At 41.3% G+C, this 21,114-nt stretch overlaps 1 long non-coding RNA gene across 3 annotated transcripts; it reads right to left on the bottom strand.

Moving 5' to 3' along the window:
• Positions 1–15,342: 15,342 nt before the first annotated feature.
• LOC126389360 (uncharacterized) lies at positions 15,343–20,277 on the bottom strand. Of its 3 annotated transcripts, none has more exons than XR_007569841.1 (7): positions 19,654–20,276; positions 19,318–19,475; positions 18,863–19,191; positions 18,661–18,772; positions 18,356–18,582; positions 18,090–18,259; positions 15,343–17,984 (listed from the first exon to the last, which is right to left on the bottom strand). It is a non-coding gene; the product is annotated as an uncharacterized LOC126389360 (long non-coding RNA). The 3 variants fall into 3 exon arrangements; XR_007569842.1 differs by having other exon boundaries at positions 19,055–19,191; positions 19,654–20,275; XR_007569840.1 differs by having other exon boundaries at positions 18,661–19,191; positions 19,654–20,277.
• Positions 20,278–21,114: the final 837 nt, after the last annotated feature.

The raw sequence follows: 21,114 nt of genomic DNA, 5'->3' as shown, positions 1-21,114 counted from the left end.
ATGTATGGGGATTTTATTACGTTTGGATTCCTGACTGACTGCTTTGGAAAACGTGGAGTCACGGTAAGTAGTGTTTCTTTAGCGGTTTGCATCAGCTGTGATGACCGCTGACTGTATGGTGTGGGATAATATGAGTTTTAGGTGAAAACTCTCAGGTCCGGATGTTTATATGGGTTGTGGTTCATTTTTAGTTTCAGACAGTAACTTTGGCACATGCACCATGCAGTGTTGCCGACCCTCTCCTAGCTGCCATCCTCGTCCGGAGCAGCTGCCGCCTCCTCCGTAAAATTGTGACTTTCCACCCTCCTCCTCTTCACTGGCTCAAAAACATAGGCCACTGGGTTTGATGATAGATCAATATATCTTTCGGCTTCGTCCTCTGACATCTTTTCACTCGGTAAATTTCCTAAACTACTGCTTCTTCGTCCTCCTCCGTCTACAGACAAGTGTCGTGAAACCAACCAACCACTCCGATGACGTAGGCAGTGATGTAAAATAAAGATGGCACTGAGCACGGCCCAAAACGCATCGTAAATGCATTTAAAAAGTGTATTTTCTCTAAAATAGGCTGACTTTTCCGACTTTTTATTTCGTCAGTATGTCTTAATAATGCACAAATCTCCTATGCTGGTGTCTGTTCCGTTGTTTCATGTCCTCTTTAAGCTCGAAATCCACAAAACCAGCCTGAGACTGAAGGAAATCTGAAATGATGGCATGAGAGTCTGTGGAGCACTGCTGTGTTGTTGCTGAACCCTGCTTTGAGCTGGCCAGTGCTACACTATGATTGGCCAGTCTGTGTTCGAGCAGTGGGACTTAGCGAAGGGTCAAATACACTGCTCAAAAAAATGAAGGAAACATTTAATCATCACAGTATAACAGCGAGTCAATTAAACTTCAGGGATATCAATCTGTCCATTTAGAAAGCACAAGTGATTGAGAATCACTTTCACCTGCTTTGGTGCAAATGAAAGTGACAACAGGTGCAATGGAGAGGCAAAAGCAAGACAACCTCCAAAAAGGGAATGGAGCATGCCAAACGTTGTCTATAGTGCACACAGGCATGCAGGGGCCATACACAGTATTGAGTCACATTATGAGTTGCTGTGATAAAATTCACGCAATGTGGATGAGGCTGTGATTTCTGTTTTTTACCTCGATTTTTGGTGTGATTTTTGTACATCAGTAAAGATTTTCAACTTGACTAAATAGTTCATCAAGATCTGATTTCAGTGTTTCAGTGGGTTTCTTTTAGCAGAGGGCTTTCAATTGGAGTTGCAACATACCAGGCTGTTTTACCACTGTATTTAACCTGATTGAAAATTTGTATATTACTGTAGATCTTATGCAATTGTATTAGAGATTTTTTTTTTAGGACATTTGTTTCTCATGTGATGTGAGTGAAGTATAAGAATGTACATGGGCTTCTCACTCCAGGTCCCTGTGGAGACTGTGTTACACTGGTAGCATCTCCAATATTCATCTTTGATGCTCAGGATTACTGTTGACAGGTGGGGCGCTGGGTTGAGCTGCCCACGTAAAATGTGTGTGTGTGTGTGTGTGTGTGTGTGTGTGTGTGTGTGTGTGTGCGCGCGCAGTGTGTGGATTTGCCCATCACAGTGAGAGGATATTGATTTTAGTGCAGGTGCTGGCTGGTTAAAAGCGCTGGTCTTTACTCTACATCTCAATCCTCAGTGCATACCACTCGCTGACAGCAGCTTTTTATTTGTTTATGCCAAAAGCATCGCAGCTCTTATCCCTCAGCAGCCTTTTCCACACAAATCAATGAGAGCACGTCAACTTGGATTTTAGTTTGCTTTGACAACACACAAACACACACACTGTTGTTCACTTTTAAATGTATGTACACAAATGTGAGGATGAAGCAGCTCTTGATCTGAAAGTGTATTGAGACTGTTTGGTGTCCTGCAGGGTGACATGTTTACCATCTAAGAACAGGAAATACCCTCCAGGTACACTTGCTTTAGTTTACTGCGCTATCAAACACCAGCCAGTATCACCATGAAGTGCAGATACACAGGCACACACTCAGAGACCGTTTGTATTACATGTGAAGGTCTCTGTTGGTTGTTGCTACACATTCTGCCATGTATGTGAAGATTCATAATCATGCATCAACATTTTTAAAAGCACTGATTTGCCTGTCCACATAAGACTAATGCTTTCAAATGTATCCTCTCTGGTGATGTTTTCAAAACTCTTTATACATATACAGGGTTGGAAATACTGACTTCTTGTGGCTGATAAAAAAAAAAAAAATACTTTTTTTGTGTTGACATGTCATGGATGTATTATGCTGGAATTTGACTACATGATAAATAGTGTTGTTAATTCTTCAGATCTCTGACCTGAGGATGAAAGTCATATGGTTGAGGAGGAGCACCCTTAAGGACAACATATCCTCATACAATGGTTTGTATGACATCCTATGAATTAGCGCCCCACAAATGGCAAGTAAATTTACTGAGGTTAGGTTCAGGAAAAGAAACAATGTACCTTAAAGCCCAGTTCAGACTTAACATTTGCGAAAAGACAAAACCAAAAGAACTTTGCAGAGAAAACTTGCAGGGGTGTGAACTGGCCGGTCTGAACTCAACTCATGCTGGCTGATGGTGTCGCCTGCAACTCTGCTGGTCAAATTGCCGACAGCTGGTTTTACAATGTCAATCACGTCACCTGTTTCAACAGCCAATTGGCTTGTAGTGATGTCCGCTGGTCAAGTCATAATGACTGCAGACGGTGTGGTCGCTTGCTGCGACAGGTGCTCTGTCCCCACCTAGCCCTCTGTTCCTGACCTCACGGTGTATGTGCTTACACCGTTAGTTGCATTGGTGTGAACCAGCAGGTTTTTAGAACGTTGCAGAATGATGCATTGCAAGTAGTTGCCTGTTTCAATTTGTCTCGTCAGAATCTTTGGTCTGAACTGGGCTTAAAATAACCCAAAGTTCACTCAGAGTTCATTGAGTTTCCTAGTGACAGTATCGTGGGAAAGTCCTGTGTTTTGTAACCCAACCACCACCCCACCCTGCCTCCATCTTTACTCCCGAGGTTCTTATGATATCCCACAAATTAGTGCTCCGTGAGTGAAGTTACCTATTTAACATAAAGTTACAGAATTAATATACAGTTATAGAGGTTATGGTTTAGTTCACTCGGACTTCACCAAGTTCAGTACACCGCACCCCCCCAACACTCTCAGTGTTGGGGGAAAGTCCTGCGTCCACCATCACCCCAACCCGCAACCTGCCTCCTAATGCCTGGTTCACAACACGATATCAGCCTGATTATACACACAGCAACGTATGGTGTCGGCATGGATTATGAACGACAATGAGTGTCGTATGCAATAATCCATCATTTCATTTCTTGTAGTGTGTCATGGTAAACGACAACTGACACCATGTCTGGGATGCCTCGTGACGTTTCAAGAGGATGTCTAGCATGTTCGATTTTCTTTTTGTGGTTCACGATTTCTCCCGTCACATTGACCAATAGAAACACAGAGAGATCTGCTGCCGTGGACAAGTGCATGTCAACAACCCCCCAGGCTTTTTGATATTTCCTCTAGGGATGTTACCACACAGAGTAAAAAGGAAAAAATTATGGTGTGAAACAGCAGAAGCACTTTGTCAACCTGCTGAGTACTGCCATTAGCATCAAGCTAGCAAAGAATGTTACTTCTTCATAATGGAAACGGACATAAAGTAAGCTTTTCCTTACCACAACTGCAGAGGGTACCAGCTTCATTTGAAACAGACTACATTATAAACGGGCCGTTATTTATTATTCCCTCTATATTTATTATTCCCTCTGTATATATATATTTTTCAAACTCAACACTTCCTGTATCTGTTTCAAATTAAAAGTGCATTATAACTTCGGTTGAGAGAATCCCCTCATTTTCTAAACAGACTTTTATTGTGAAACATTTGCAGGAACTTGTGGATGATTCTATGACTTGCATGTTTGCATGCAGTAATTCAAATGTAGCTCCTGCCATCTGGTGGCACTTTTTATGTTACCACAGCAACAAGTCACGGCACGATTTTATGATTCCACAATCGTGTAATGTGACATAGTGACTTTCAGAACGGGCAGAAAAGTCATGTGGTGTGTATCAGGCATAATGCAAGTCCTGAGTCTGACCTGTCTGTCAGCGAGTCCTACTCCACCTATTTAGACTCCACCGTAGACAACGGCAGCATTTCTCCGACCACGTAGCTAGCCACAAGCTTCATGGCTTCTTTCAGACTGATAGGTTTAACGTTATCTCCGTTATTAGAACCAAACGACAGCCGTTGCTGTTTCGGAGCTGAAGGACCAGCGTTCTAAAAGTAATGGAAGTAACTGATGTCTTGTTTGAAAATGTACTTAAGTATTTGATTACTCAAACAGCAAACTAACGCGTTAGGTTACTTGTTACTGCAAAAAGTAATCAGTAATCTGTTGGCCAAGTCACGGCACGATTTTATGACTCAGCAATCGCCTAATGTGACATAGTGACTGCCAGAATGGACAGAAATGTTGTGTAGTGCCTCCCTCTTTAATCCTGTCATCATATTGGTCATGTGATCGCAACCTTCCAAAATACGTGGGTTATGCACAAATTACTGGCTCATCATTACATGGGATATGTGCAGGTTTTGGTGCATTACTTTTTGTGGGAAAAACTACAAGCAGTGCATGAGAACAGCCTGCCATAGGGCAACATACCCTCATACAATGCTTTGTATGATATTCTACGAAAGTTACAGTACTAACGTATGGTTACAAAAGGTTAAGGTTTAAGCAAGTAAACATACTGTCATACGGTTTAGGAAAAGTAAAATGTTGATGACGCACCTTAAATTGAAGTTCTGAACACCGATGAAAGTATCATAGGAAAGTCCTGTGTTTTGTGACCCAACATTCCATCCCAACAACCCAACCTGCCTGCCAAAGCAACCATTTGGGACCATTTCCTTCTTTACTGCCATCAATGCATTGGTCACATGATCGCAGCTTTAAAAATTTAGTGGGTTATGGGGCATGGGTGGCTTAGTTGGTAGAGCAGGCACCCCATGTACAAGGCTGTTGCCACAGCGGCCCGGGTTCGAATCCAGCCTGTGGCCCTTTGCTGCATGTCATCCCCCCACTCTCTCTCCCCCTTTCACGCTTACCTGTCCTGTCCATTAAAGGCAAAATGCAAAAAAATACAAAATTTAGTGGGTTATGCACAAATAATCTCATCATTACGCTCTGGATGTGTGTACATTTTGGTGTATTACTTTTCATAGGAAAATGTGTGAGCGGTGCATGGGAACAGCCTGGTTAAGGACAGTGTATCCTCATACGATGGTTCATATGATACCCAATGAAAAGGCTCACACAGCGGCTCATATGATATCCTATAAAGAAGCACCCCATGAATGATGTTACATACTGAAAATGTAGTTACAGAAATTAACAGTGTCAAAGGATAAGGTTTAAGCAAGTTTTGTGACTGTGGTTAAAGCCACTACAAGGAACTTTTAACTGGATATGCAAAAGTCTCATTTGCTGACCTACAACAGCAAATGAGACCATCGGTGTGAAGATAAGCTTTTTCTATATAGTGTATATCCATACCTTCAGGAAACTGGCTCCGGGTCCGCCCCAGGTCACTTCCAGGACGAAACGATTTACGGCACTCAGACGGCACACGTCATCTTACCTAGCTGCTTACATTTATAGTGACTCTTATGAATAGTCGCTACTCCTCCTCCTCGACCCGACGTCCGCAGGGAGTTAAAATAGTAGCAATCATCAGGTAAAAGTTCTGTGAAAGCACTGGACTCACCAACAGTCAGCCACGCTTCAGTCACACAGAGAAAATCCAATCCTCGGGAAGTCAGGAAATCCTTCAGGATAAACGTTTTGTTCGCTAGCGATCTAGCATTTACCAGCCCAATCCTGGCAGGAGCTGGCGGGTTCCACGGCGTTAGCTGTCTGGGGAGCCACACACAGAGGCCGCAGGTTGCGCAGATTCACCCCACGCCTGCGGGGATGAGGAGAGCAGGGGCCGCAGGGCTGGAACACCTCATCCGGGCCGACGACAGGTACCAGCCAGGCGTTGACAGAGTCCAGCGAGTGCCGAGAAATAAAGAGGCGAGGCACTGCTCCATACTCAGTCCAAGAAGCCGTGGAAGTGCTCGCCAAATAGACCTTCAGCCTTACCAGCCGACCGCTTCGTTTACCCCGGCGGTGGTGGCACTTACGCCGGAGAGGTGGAGCTGGGGCACGGCAGAGGTGAGCTGGGATCCCCGATAGGAGCAGGGGCAAAGTTTTCTCGTCTTGTTGTTTCATTCATCCCCAAAACAAACACATGCGCGAGCCAGGTAAGCGTCTTTAGGACAATATGCACTAGAGCTCATGGGAAATGTAGGCTTCATTCCGGCAAAATACTACTGCTTTTGTCCACAGGGTCGCCAAAATCAACTCAAAATGAAAGTTCCTTGTAGGGGCTTTAAGTTAAGGAAAAGAAACAACGGTCTCCTGGGGAAAGTCCTGTGTTTTATGACCCATCCACTCCCCCAACCTGCCTCCTTACCAGACATTGGACCATTTCCTTCTTTACTCTTTTGGTGCATTTGCCACATGATTGCAGCCTTCCCAAATATGTGGGTTATACATTTTTTGTGCATTACTCTTCATAGGAACAATGCATGAGAACAGCTTGCATAGGAGCACAGAGAGGAATGTGTCAGAGATTGTCAAACTCAGCAAGAGAAGAAAACGTTTGTGACATTCTGGTTTTATGGCAGGACGTTGTAAGGCAAGCCCAAAGAACCTGTGTATTAGTTGCATGTCATTACTCGAGTCACCAGTTAAAGACACCTTCAAGCAGGTAGCCCTGTTGCAATGGAGATGCAAATCCCTGCAGCACTGGGTTGAAGGCCCAAACAAAGCCAAGCCAGGCCAAGCCACTGTCGAAAAGGGGTATTGGTTGCAAATGGGTTTTTTTTTCTCCCCAGTTTGGATAATATTCCTGCTGTAACATGTCCAGTTGTGAAGATATTGGTTGAGAACCTTTACTGGTGATTTTCACAGTAGAAAGTGCTGTTTTTTTCCAATTCAGTTCAATTCAGTTTTATTCATAAAGCTCAATATCACAAATCGCAATTTGCCTCAGAGGGCTTTACAGCATACGACATCCCTCTGTTTGTCATTGCAGTCATTTCCCGGCTGTAATGACGGTGCAGAGACACTAAGATATGGAGGACCTGGAAACTCTGACCGGTTAGAGCAAACTGGGCTTTTTCAGGAGGGGGGCTTCAAAGAAACAGGCACTAAAGCAGAGCATCTCAGACAGTATGAAGAAAATAAAGGGTTTTAGACAAAATAACACGGGATGATACGGTCCAGGTTAAAAAATACCTTTAACCATGTAAACATGTTCTAGCAGAAACCCAAAACACAAGTATGAATCTGTAAATTGGTATAATAGGTTGTCCTTCATGTGGCTTTTCCACATAAGTTTTCAAATGTGACACCTTATTTGCTTCCTTCTGCTGAGTGAACCCAGAACGGGCTTACTGCCCATGGTGGTCGATGGGGGAACATTTTTTTTCCCCCTTTTACTACAAGTGGCAGCCATGTGCCCATTTCAGCCAAACTTCTTGTCCTTCATCTGGTAAGTTGGAATGAACATACTGCCCTCGGTAGGCAACAGGGGATAAACATGGACAAAATAATGATGCAGCCTGTTTCCTGCTGTATATTGAGCGACAGCTGACAGACAGAGGTCATGTGAATTCTCCTGGAAAATCAGTCAGCAGGACATATGTGTGTGTGTGTGTGTGTGTGTGTGTGTGTGTGTGTGTGTGTGTGTGTGTGTGTGTGTGTTTGTGTGTGCACAGAATTCACAGCCAACAAAGTACATATGTACTCTTCATCACACCATGGCAACCTGATTTCTCTCACTCAAGGATGTTAATCTTTCTTCATTTTTGTCATTCAGCTGCACTTGCTTTGTGCTGGCTGCTTTATTGGACACTAACACTGTTGCTCAAACAAACATGTACACACAATGTCCTTCCCTGTTTCTAGTGTGTGTCTGTGTCTGCGTGTGTGTACCTGCAAGCATGAGTATGTGGACTGATTCTCTTTACAGTAGGGGTTGCATGCTGTGCTTGGCTTCTTGTTTCTGGTGTTGGAGTGCCCCCAAGTGGCCACAATAAGAGCTGTAACTGAAGCAGACTGACACCAGGGCCTTTATAAAACACACATTGCTGCAGAGGTGCATAACAAAGCATGCAGTCATGCGTGTGAACACCAACACTTGCACGCTTACACTTGTACATGAACACACACATCCTCACACACACACACACACACACACGCACACACACCTGCCACCCCACAGTAAGCTGAATGTCAGCATCTTTTAGCAGGAGGCTAATAAATATCCCTAGCCCTCGGAGCTGTTTAAATTACCAGCATCTCACACTGTCTGCCTCCCAGTGTTTGTGTATGTGTGTGTGTGTGTGTGTGTGTGCACGTCAGATTAGGAGCGTGTGCGTGCGTGTGCTTTTGTTTCAATTCAATTATATCCATTGTGCCAGCCAGGCAAGATCAATCTTTCACGGAGAGTGAGAGCATTTCAGCAGATCAATCATTCAGGGAATCCAATAGTATTTCAAGCTCATCTATTTACAAATCAAATTAATCGTCATCCATTGTAAAGCAGCTGTAGCAAACAGGACACCACACAGGATGAGACTGTTGCTCCAAAGAGACAAAGCCATTGATTTTTTCTCAGGTGATACCCATTTGTTTTTGACATTTCACAGTACACGATGCTTTGGCTCCGGGCTGGTTATCAAAAGAAAGGAGTGTATTTTCTTGGCATTTGCTTTCCTTGTGGGAATTTATTTCTTGTAGAGAAAACCTGCTCCCATGCAAATGTCAAATGTGACCTCTGCTGTGGAACTGTTGTGTGCTACACTATGATATTTACATTCAACAAAGTCTATTATCTAATCAGAGGTGCCTTGATTGGGCAGTTGCAGATTTTGGTACATAGAGGTTTGGGTACTGTGCAGAATTTTATTGTTTCTAATTCTACTAAATGATTGGTTCTTATCAAATCCTGTTTTTGTTTTTGTTTTTTTCAGAAAACACTCATTTCCATCAGTTTTGTAACAGGATGAACATATTTTAAACACTTAGTTTTCTTGGCACCACCCTTAGGAAAATACATATTTGTAAATGAAAATCAAAGTGAAGTGCTTTCTTAATATAATCTAAGGCAACTCACAGTTTGAACCTGGCAAACTCAACACAGGAGTTCAAATCCTTGAGAACTAGAAGACACAGTATGCAGTCCAGTCAGGAGAGACAGAAGAATGTGTAGATAGTGTGATAATTATTAATATGCAATATGAATGTACAGATTAATAACAAATGATTTGTGCTGATTAATATCAAGAAGTCTTTGGCATTTGGATACCAAAGGGAGAAATTTTGTGATCGAGGGACATCTGAGCAGCAGCAAGACAATACCCCCATGGAGTCTAGACACTAGTAGTGATGGTGTTGGCTGATGACCCTGAGGCTGCTGACTGCTGAGGCAGATGAGGCTGATGAATCTGTAAAGACTAGGTGGTGATGGGGAGGTGGAGGGCAAGCACTACTGCAGCAAGACAGAACTACAGCAGAAAGAGAACCTTATTTAAAATGAGGAGCAGTAAAATGATAGGTTGAGAGAGAGGCTTCAGTAGATGGCGGTCATCGCACTCCCTGTTTGGGTCAGAAAATGTTGTCGCGAGATCAGACTTAAAAGAAACTCTACTTTTGTAAATACCAGTATTTCAAAGATGCATGCTTGTGTTTTTCCAGAATTATGAAGAAGCAAGGTCCCAGTCACTACATACATTTCATCATGTTCATCATGTTCTGTTTAATGACATTGATCTTCTTCATTGGCTAGTTGCACTCAACATGGACATCAACACTCCATCCGCAAGCCTGGGACAATTTCGTGTTTGCGGTGAACATTTCTCCCCAGAGGATTATGTAAATCCCCCGCCAAATAAGCAGGAAAGACGCATGCTGAATGTGCTGTTATATCCCATTATACAAGTCATGATACACAGTTGGATATCCAGATATAAGATATGAAATACTAGGGATAGTAACTATTGATATGTACTCCCATGATCTGTGTAACGTTACATTACTGGAAATATTTGTAAATGATATGGTTTTTTTTGCTTTTAGCTACATACATCAGTAGAAGGTGATATCCTTACCAGCAGTGTTGGGGGTAATGCACTACTTATGAAGCTCAGCACAAGTTTAATCAGGAGGACTTTCTCTGTGCTCATTAGGGCTGACCCAAAAAATTCAAAGCTTCGAAGCTTCGTTCGATGGCACGGGATTCGATTGTGAAAAAAAAAATTCGAAGCTTCAGCGCTTTTTTTTTCTGGTTTTTTGGGGGGAGGCCTTAAACGCAACACTAACCCCCACCAGTCCGATACTGACAGCAAGCGCACTCAGAGCTGGCAGACACGTCCAAGAGGTCATCAGATGTGTGGTTGCACTTTGAAATATGCCCCGACAACCCCCAGAAAGCAGAGTGCCAGATTTGCCAAAAGCAATTGGCATATCACAACTCACCAACAAATTTGGGAAATCACTTGAAAAACGTAAGTAGTAACTAGTAGGCCTAATATGCATTTTCCAGTTCCACCGGTCCGCTCTGAGTCTGGTGTCAGAGACACTTCTGATGCTCTGAGTTGCGCATCTGATTGATTGTGCTGCAGTGTGCGCCGAGGGTTTTAATTTAGTGTTCAATCAAAAGTTAAACACTACTTATCATATTTCACATCGTATTTAATTATTCTTAATAGGCGATTGTAGCCAAGTACCATAATGGCATGCACATAAAAACTCAGGTAAGTTCAATGTCTGGGCTGAGGCAAAAAGGTTGGGACTCAGTAGCGATGCAGTAACGAGACGTCTGTGTTTTTTCCTTTCATGTGGCTCAGAATCGCCTTCTCCCCCATGTTGGCGATGTCAAACGATTTCACACAAAGCTTGCATCTAGCTCTGTGTGTGAATTGGGAATCCTTGGCCAACCAGTATTTATATACGGTATTGTCAAGCCATCCATCCAAAAACTTGCATCTACCCATTGTGAACCACGTGAAACTCGTCTTCTTGTCGAAGGTGCAGTGTTGGAGTGAAACTTGATACCTGGGGGGCTGGAGGAGGGTCATGGGGCAGCGGACTGGACATACCACTTGTCAATCAGGTAAAAGGGGCGGTATGTTTTCTGAGACGTTTGCTCTCACACAAACTGTGCTTGGCCCGGCATAAAACACGATCCGGATTGATTAAATTATTTTTGGAAATACCTAATTTTCTATTTTAGAAAACAGTATTTTAGAACAGTGGTAATAGTCTGGAAACATAAATATTTTTCCATACTTTATTTTTCATTTTCCATACTTTTTAATACCTGGAAATTGATCAAATTTATTTCCATACTTTTCCATACTTTCCATACTTGCGTAGGAACCCTGTCTCTATTCTGCTGCTGTCAGCTATCATTTTAGGCAGAATCTTCACACCCTCCTCCACCCTGTTCACCTCTAGCCATCATATCCAAAGTCCAGGACAAGATCAACAAAGGCTCATTCCTCTACTCATCAAGATCATCAGCTCTTCTCCATCCTCCTCTCATCTCATCTTCACCACCTCGACCACCACCAGTGTCTAGACCGGGGGGGTTCCCTTTTCGACTATGGATTCATCACCCTCCTTAAATCATACCATCTCTACGGGGTCTAATCGGCAAAGACTTTCCACATTTTAATTCATAATGCATTATGTTTTGGCAGTAACAAATTGATATAATACTTCACCAACAGAATTTCAGTTAATGTTTTCAAATTTCCGATGAAACGTAATGCGTTACCATCGAAAATAAACTCTTTATTGTTTTCATTTTTCATTTACACAGATCTACTCCAATCCACTCCCACCAGTGCGTCACCAGAAAAAATATCACTGCTAGGTTACTGTGTCTTGTCATGCCATTACAGAGTTCATTATGGAAGGGTGCCTGTGATCGACACAATGTATACCATTCTGCTTTTGTGTAAGGCTGCTTGAAAGCAGTGGGGAGAAGAGCTACCCTCCAGTTTGTTTTTTCCTTGTCCCGATGATCAGCAAATCTGGGTGATGTTAGTATATATTGGATGTGTTTCCACTCACATCCCCTACAACTGCAGAGCAACGCTGGTACATGATAGTGTTCTTATGCGTAACTCTCTCTCTGTGCTGCTGTAGCTGACTGGCACACCAGGAACTGGCAGGTGGTTTTCTCCAGGTCTGGTGTATTAATTTGTGCTCGTCATAGTCAGTGTTAGAGTACTCAGATTACTTTTTTGTTGTAACTAGTAATGTAACATGTTGTCCGTGACAGTTACGTCTTTAAATACGTAATCCATTAGTTTGAGAACGAAAACAAAATACTACAAAACAATACTAATCTACAAAGTCTGGGCCTGTCCCATTATGCACGCTTGATCACACTTAGGCACTTGGACACCTGACGTCCATGTGCTTAGTGTAAGTGCGCAAGTGTATCCCATTTCTACAGCGACCAAAAGTGAAGTGCGCTTGATTTGTACTTTACCCACACTTATGGGAAGACCGCACCTGAGCGGTATTTGGCCAAGTATAAATCCCACAATGCATCAATGCTTCAATGCTGGTGAAGTCTGCCCACTATAGTTCAGTGAGTCTGCCATCATCGGGATTTCGACTGAGATGCCGCCGAAGAAAGTTCAATGTAAGAAAAATGTTTTATATCATATCATCATATCATAGCTTCATGATGGTACATGTTAGGAAGCTTTGTTAATGTGTCTGTGGTGAGGAAATTCACATCAAGCTTTGCCCTGGAATTATTTACTAATGACAGAATTTATCTGAAATAGGGACCACAGAACAAACGTTCCAATTCGGAAAACGATTACCTGTTTACCGGGGCTAAAAATACTGCAACTGATGGATACAGGTGAGTAGTTTGCTCCGTCATTTCTTTTGATTGATGACTTTATTTCCAACATGACAAATATTATAAAACAGCAGTTAACTTAATTAATCCTTCCCCTTTTATTCACTAATTAATAACCTTTAACTTTCCTTTAGATATCCAATGTAGTTTTATATATGCCAGCATATCAACTGACTTTCTTAAATGCATGTAATAGAAATATCATGAATTGTTCATGTACCAACATGAAAATATATTCATATCCATATACATACATACATCAGCACAACATAAATCACAGCTGCAGATCCCTGCTGATTATCCACACCTTTTTCATCCCTACATGAAAATTATTTCTTTATACCCTTTTCTAAACTGAATCATGTTTGGATAATGTTTTTGTTTGCGGAGAAAAACATCCAATGCGCAATGTAAGGGCCGTTGTCAAGTCTGTCCCAATTTCGTTTAAATATCCCCGCGTACTTAGCCACTTAATACATGCTTGAACACGCTACAGGCTACGTGACCATCACATCATATTGAAGGCGATCAATATTGATCGCCTTCAATATGATGTGATGGTCGTCTAAAAGGCGGTGTAAAATTTGCCCGACCTATCCGGAACTCAGGTAATTTTGACCCTCAATCAGAGACCTGTAACGTTAATTGCCGTGTTTCTGGTCATCGGAGGCCAGGCGATTAATAAAATATTCTTGAATACCTAAAACAAAACACAAACACGTGTTGTTGTTGTTTTTAGTCACGTAGCCTGTCCATAATGATTAAATGTCACGCTGCTAGCTTGCTAACGTCAGCACACGTAACGTATGCTAACGTTATATTACACAGTGTTTAATGATACAGTCTATTATCTCCCTATTACTCTAATCTTTCCTGCTTATCGCTCAAACAAATGATTAATTTCTAAATTAATATCGGTACTCATTTAAGATACCTTCATCAGTTACCGGAGGCCACTGTCTAACATCATCAATCCAGCTATACATGATGCTGTCATTGTAGAGAGTCAGTTCACAATGACAGCATAATGAATTGATGACTGACACGTCACCGCAGCAATGGTGCCGCCACAAGATGGCGGTATACACAAATCGCTCGCTGAATTCGTCTATAGGCCAATGTACGTTCTGCGTGGCAAAACGTCACCAAAGTGTGTGCGTAACCAAGCACACTCAGCCAAGTGTGGAAAAATGGGACAGCCCCTCTGTCTTCATGGACAACTTCTTGTCAGGCAGTATGCAGCCACCTGCAGAAGTATCACTGGCAGTGATGTATCGCAGTTGTGATGTGTTTGTGTGCCACCAGAGTTACTCAGCGAGTGAGATGGTAGATAAAGCAACTTTTTCATTGTGAAAGTATTCACATTAGTTTGAATTTGCAGGCAGAAAAAACAAGAACGTCACAGTGAAATGCAAACTGTGTCTGGGTGATAATATGTGTCTGTCAGCTGCGAAGAATTGAACTTCAAATTTGAAGAAGCATCTCCAAGCTAAGCACTGCTCCCTAACGCTGGTGGCGAGGCCCATTAAGGAGGAGAGGGATGGCGGTGCTACAGCTCCGAAACAGCAATGTCTGACTTTTAGCTCAGCCAATACTGTCACCCCGAGAAAGTTACATTTGCAGATCTACACAATGTGCTTTCCAGCTGTAATGATGACAATGACAGTGGTTTTATCCTCCTTCCACACCACAGATGTGCGTTGCACACACTCAATCTCATATCCACCCCAGACATGGAGAAATTGCTGTCGTCAAACAGTGAAACAAGGGCAAAAGGACTGCTCTATGGACCAAAGCTAGTAGTAGGTCAATGGTGGCAACAGAGACTGTGGAAAGTTTTAGCGGGAGAAAGCTTCACAGTAAAAAACCGAGTGTCAATTTAACTCTTAGAGAGTTGAATTTAACTCCGTTTCAGATAACATTTGGTCCCACTCTAAAATAGAGTAAAATTTACTCTATGGCCAGTGTCAACTTTTCAGAGTTAATTCTACTCAATTCAGTGTCAAAATTATCAATGAAATGTGTAAAGATATTTAACACTGCGGTTTGTTCACACTGTTCAGAGTAATATGATTATTTTACTCCAAATTTAGTTTTTCAAATTACACTCTAATGCGTAATATTTAATTGTTATTTCTCTACAGTGTTATTTTTTTTAAATCTAGGTCATATGACGCTATTTTACTATTATGCTATATTACTGAATTGCTGTGATCCAACCTATCAAATGGAAATAAACACAAACATACAATATTACAGTAACAGCATTTATTATGTTTTGTCAGTGAAATAACACAACGGTTACCCATACTTGCCTTGACTATAAACGTTATTTTTAAAACACAGTGCTCACCAAAGAAAACAATATGGTACAACAAAGAGAGCTGTGTCATTCACTCCATATGACATTTGTATGCCAAAAGGCCTGGGATAATGCAGGTTGTCAACATGAATGACAACAAAATCTTGCTTTGTCCTGGTCACCTCAAATGCATGGAAATGTTCTTGAAATGTTACTGTAAATAGAGGTGAAGTGAGCAGCGACTATTTCTCATGCATTATCAGAACTGACACAATCTGGTAAAAAAGAGGCATTTCAGATTCAACTTTGCCACAAATAACCAGATGTGGGCAGTAAACAAAACCATTGTGTTTAGCCCAATTCACTTTCATAACTTGAACATTATTGGGCAGTTGCATTGACATGGCAATTCCAGAACCTCCTTTTACCATTTCTAAAGACACCATTTTTCCTGGACCAATGTCTAACCGACTAAAAGTTGTTGGAGATCGCCACATGTATGCCATATGATTCTGATGTTTTTTAGCCAGCGTTTTGGTGATATTTTTAAATGATTTGACCTGTTTCTTGAAAAAAATTGTGCTTACCTTCATAGCGCATGCACCAGCTATCAAGTACAGGTCCTATTTTCTGAATGCAGCAGGGATAGTGGATAAGAAAATGGTGCTTTGGTAAAAGTTTTTTCTGGGGATACAATGTCTTGAACAGTTTGTGGTGTTCAACAATCAAGTGTTTTAAATATACACACAGACCTTGAGATAACATGGGAGAAAATACAATGTTTATTATTTGTAGTAATAAAAGAAGTAGGCCCCAACGTTGGTCAGTGGAGGTTACCAAATCTCCAAAAATGAGGGGAACATTACTCAATAAGCACCATGACTGAACCACATTCAGTCCCAGATCATTAGACTCTCCACCTAAATTCACAGCCACTGGCCTATTGTTTCTTTCCATGAATCCATAATCAAAATTTTGTATTCTCGAATTCAGCTCCCCCAGTGTAACGTGTTGTTCTTTAAAATACAAAAACAATAGCTTCAATTCATACTGGGCCACCCCTTCCAAAATGTCATGCATCTCATCAACTGAGAAGTTCTCAGCTGTGTGAAAATATGTCAGTGAATTCAATAAGCATGAACTCTTCACACCAAAAACGTAAGGAAGAGATGGATTACGAGCCATTTCTTGACAGTGAGCAGCGGGGGCATCTTTGGTGCCTAACACTATTTTGGAAGAATCTTCAGAGAATTCTGTTTGAAAGTCATCTTTTTCGGCTAAACAAAACCTGCAACAGTACCTGGCACTGACAGACTCCACCAGACCAAACAAGCTATGTAAGCCTATATTATCCCCCGTAACCTGTACCACACTACCACGAACATGGCCACCATATATTGGAATCTCAATACTATCAGTCTCTAACACTTTAATATCTCGAACAATAGGAGCAAGTATTTCACTAAAACCATACCGTTTAAGATCTTGTGCATGAAATAAGGCACACAGGTGTATGTTGGCCAAAAAAGAATTCCATTTCGGAGAGAAGTTTCTTAAGGTAAAATATATTGCACCTAGTTTATGAATACCTCACTTGGAACCAAGAGGATTTGCAACCTCGAAGTCATCATACAACATTTGGATCTGCACTGTGTGTGCTTTTCAGTTGAAAACAGAGGATGAGTCTTAAATAAAGAGCCATCACAAATATCTTGAGTCGTCAGTGGCTGAGCTTTTCAACATTTTTGCAATATACTGACTTTTAAATATTGACTCCAGTGTAGATAAAATTGGAACATACATGAATTTATCTTGAACAACTGTCTGATCATATGTTCCAGTCTCTTTATTTTGCCTTGTGTCAAATCTTCAGCCAATTACACATTCAACTGGTTCTACAATTCCACACTTGCCTGAGAAAAATTTTGCTCACTTGTATTCTGAATTAAGAATTGTGAAAGGATTCTCTAACTCCTCAAAACATGCTTCAACTTTCTTGCACATTTCAGTTTCTCTTTCATCACTAAACACATGCTTAATGACAGTTTCTTTAGCATGCTGCTGGATATCTTGAACAATCTCTTCCATGGAAATCACTACAGAATTCACTACACTTTGGCCTACACCTGCTGCCTTTAAGTCAGAAATTACACTGCTCAACTATTTACAAAGTTTGCTGAAGATAATTCTGGCTCAGCCTCTAAATTTTCAGACGACCCATCAACATCAGTGACATTACTTGTGTCAACACTTTGATGAGGTGAAAAATCACCTTCTTCTACAGACTCAAATGAACCACTTACATGACACTTGTTTAGATGCTTCCTAAAACCAGAAAAGCTGCCAAAAGAACGTGAGCATCCCACTTGCTCACATTTAAGATGAAGAGTCTTGCCAGTACAGAGACCATGAATTACTTTAAGGTGCTTTATAAGGCTGTTTGGTCTACCATGGTCACTTTTGCAAAGAAAACACTTCATTGTGTGATCTCACGCACCATTCTTGCTCGCAACTCTGCAAATCTGGGAGTTTCTTTTCCTGGCCTCTTTCGTCCTTGTGCAGATGGTGGTAGCAGATGTAGCAGCAGCAAGATAGCACACATGTCACTGTCCCAGCCTACAGAAAAACAAACATCAGGTTAGCGGTATGCCACATGTACATTAAATTGGCACAATTACATATATAACCAACAACAGCAATTAAAAACAGTTCCAGTCATACCATTCTCAACTTCAGCAGCTGACTCAGCATTACACATTAATTCCAAGAGCTCTGTGGCTGGCACCAGTCCATGGCTTTCCTTTAACTTTTGCTTTGAAATTGATGGGCCACCTTTCCAAGAATTTGTTGGCAGTGACCTCACCAAATAGGAGCCTGAAATCTTGTTCTATCTGTAATGCAAAAATACAGTGCATAGAAAGGAGTGATGAGTGACACTGCATGCTGCATGGGATATTTCAGTGATTCAACTAATGAAGATGTCTTACCAGTCCTGGTGTGTCCAGAAACCGTGGAAAGACTGAGAAGACATCTGCTGCTTTCTTTTCATTGTTGACCAGTGAATGACGATAACTGAAGGTAGTTTTCATCTTCTCACGGACAGTGTCTTCATCAGCAGAGTGTTTCAAAACAGCAATAGCTGCTTCCACTTCCTCATTAGATAACACTTTGTCAGCGGTGAAGGGTCTGGGTTGACCATGGCCTGGCCCACCAACTTCAGAGAAAACACAATTTTAATGACTCCTGCCAACACATTTAATCAATATAATTTGTAACTAATAAGTAAACTTACTTTTGGGAGATTTGCTGACTGAGGCACCTCTGTCTTCTGCAGTTTTTCTTTGAATGGTCTTCAGCCACCATGCAAGGTATCCTGAACCGCTCTCTGGATTGTAGAAATGTTCCTGTGTAATTAAATACATGCAGACGGATTATGCCATCAACATTTCTAAGGGCAATTATGTGTTTAATGTTGTAAGGACCTTTTTACTTACATATCCATGTTGTGAATATGGGTCTTCCAGATATGGAAACAGAGCAACTATCCCCTGTGCATACTTTACTCTGACACTTTTAGGGGGGGGGTTTCCTCACGTATGAATTCAATGATGACACTCAATTAGACACAATTAGAAACAATCCATAACTAATAATGTTTCTTTATAGCCTAAATGCATGATCCTTACTCATGTGTTTGTGTCATCTCAGCAGCAAGTATGTTTATCATCTGTCTTCTGGTCGCATCTTTCAGAGATTTGGTTTTTGCATACTCTTGCATGATGTGTTCACCACCAGGCTTTGTTGTTAGGATATCTTCAATCAACTTAAATGGAAATAAAATATGCAGTCAGAAAATTTTAAACCATACGACAGGACAATAATTACATAAAAACACTTCTCAAATGGAACAACATCCAGATTGGACTGAACAACAATGTCCACTACCCACCGCTTGTGCCTCATAGTTTATGTGGCATGGCCTTTTAGGTTGACTTCCTTCAGCAGCGACTGCTTCTTCAAGAGGGTCACACGTGGTGGGGTTCAGAATGATGGTATGGTCAGATGCTGCTGAGCATGATGATAATGATGATGATGATAGAGAAGCATCTGTGCATTAAGGAATATGAACAAAACAGAAGTATATTAAATGAACTGCTGATCATCCCATCCAAACCTTTAAGTTTAATATGAACACATTTGTGAATTGTCAGTGATTACCAAGTGGCGATCCTGTATATTTTCTAAATATTTTTTTTATAAGACAGTCAGCTGATGGCTTGCTCACCTCCAAACACTGAGGTACCTCCAGACACACCCACCGGTGCTATCGGCCAGTGGGATGGCCTACCACGGCATTTTACACAGTTCAAAGTCCGCGAAATAGGTGCGCTTCCCCGTGGAATATCATCCATCCGGCCACCGGCCTCAACTCAGAGATTCCACCATGGATATCAAGCGATCCTACGGAGCCCCCACGCCCGAAACAACGCTGGAGCGTTACGGCATTCACACGCAGTCCCATGAGTTGGCAAAAGCCGGGGGTTACTTTCTGTTCCATTATTCCTTATTTGGAACCTTCGGGCCGGGTTGATTTATTGTTTTGAAACTGAACTGAGTCAGAGCAAACAGTGGATTTTCTTTACCTCCTTGGTTGCAGGAAAACCTGGGGTGGAGTTTTCTTTTGTTTAGCGAACTGTGTGGATTGAACTGAATTGAACTGTGAATTGAACTGTGAACTGTGTGTTATTTGGAAATCCCAGAGTGGAGTTTTTTGTTTGAACTGGATTGAACTGACTGAACGGAGCGGAACATTTATTTTCTTCGGTTGAAAAAATATATACTGTCTTGAAACTGATTACTGTTGTATCTATATTTTTGAAAATTGAGTATAATTCTTTTGTTCTACAGAAACCAGGTAAAAACAATTTAATTTTGGTGTTGAGGGACCTGTTTTATGGGTTTTATGGTTTCTTTGTGGGGTTTGACTGAGTAAAAGAAAAATATTTGTTTCATGTGTCAAACCGCTAAAAAGATATAGGCCTATTTTGTTTATTGAAGACAAGAAGAAGATATTGACTTGGTTTACATTTTGTGCCGCTGAACCACCGATAAGCTTTTTGGATACTATTTTAATAAAAAACAAACCTTATGGTTCAACTTGGCTGCATTCTTTTTTTTTTCTTTCTTAATGCTTTGCAAAGTATCGGATTGGACTCGGTATCGGACTTGGTTTCAAAATAAACGACTCGATATCGGATCGGATGCAAAAAAATCAGATCGGGACATCCCTAGAAAAGAATATTACAGAAATTGTTACACATTTTGAAAGAACATTTCTTTCTGATGAGAATCAAAGCGTCAACAAAGTAAGCCTCATGTCTTCACAAAATGCTGTTAATAATAATAATAATCATCATACTAATAATAATAAAAAAAATTATTTGTATTGCACTTTACATTTTAGCAATCTCAAAGTGCTAGAGAGCAGGAGAAAAAAAGAAATTAAAACAGATTAAAATTAATACAATTACAATTGTTGAGTTGAAGCTGAAGTCAATAGGTCATTCCCATCCATTTTAAGACACAGCCAAAACAATGATCAACTTAGGTAGTTTAGAAGGAATGGTTTTATGATGAACTAGGTGTATTAACCAAGTAAAAAGTTGTGATATTGTTTTATCCTAATGTACTAACTAACTCTCTTTCTTGAAGGCATCAAATGTTAGGTCAGAAAGCTCCTCCCCGC

This window comes from Epinephelus moara, chromosome 4 (assembly GCF_006386435.1).
Source record: "Epinephelus moara isolate mb chromosome 4, YSFRI_EMoa_1.0, whole genome shotgun sequence".
Lineage (NCBI taxonomy): Eukaryota > Metazoa > Chordata > Actinopteri > Perciformes > Serranidae > Epinephelus > Epinephelus moara.
Note: the sequence above shows the minus strand (reverse complement) of the source record. Positions and strands in the feature narration are given on the sequence as shown.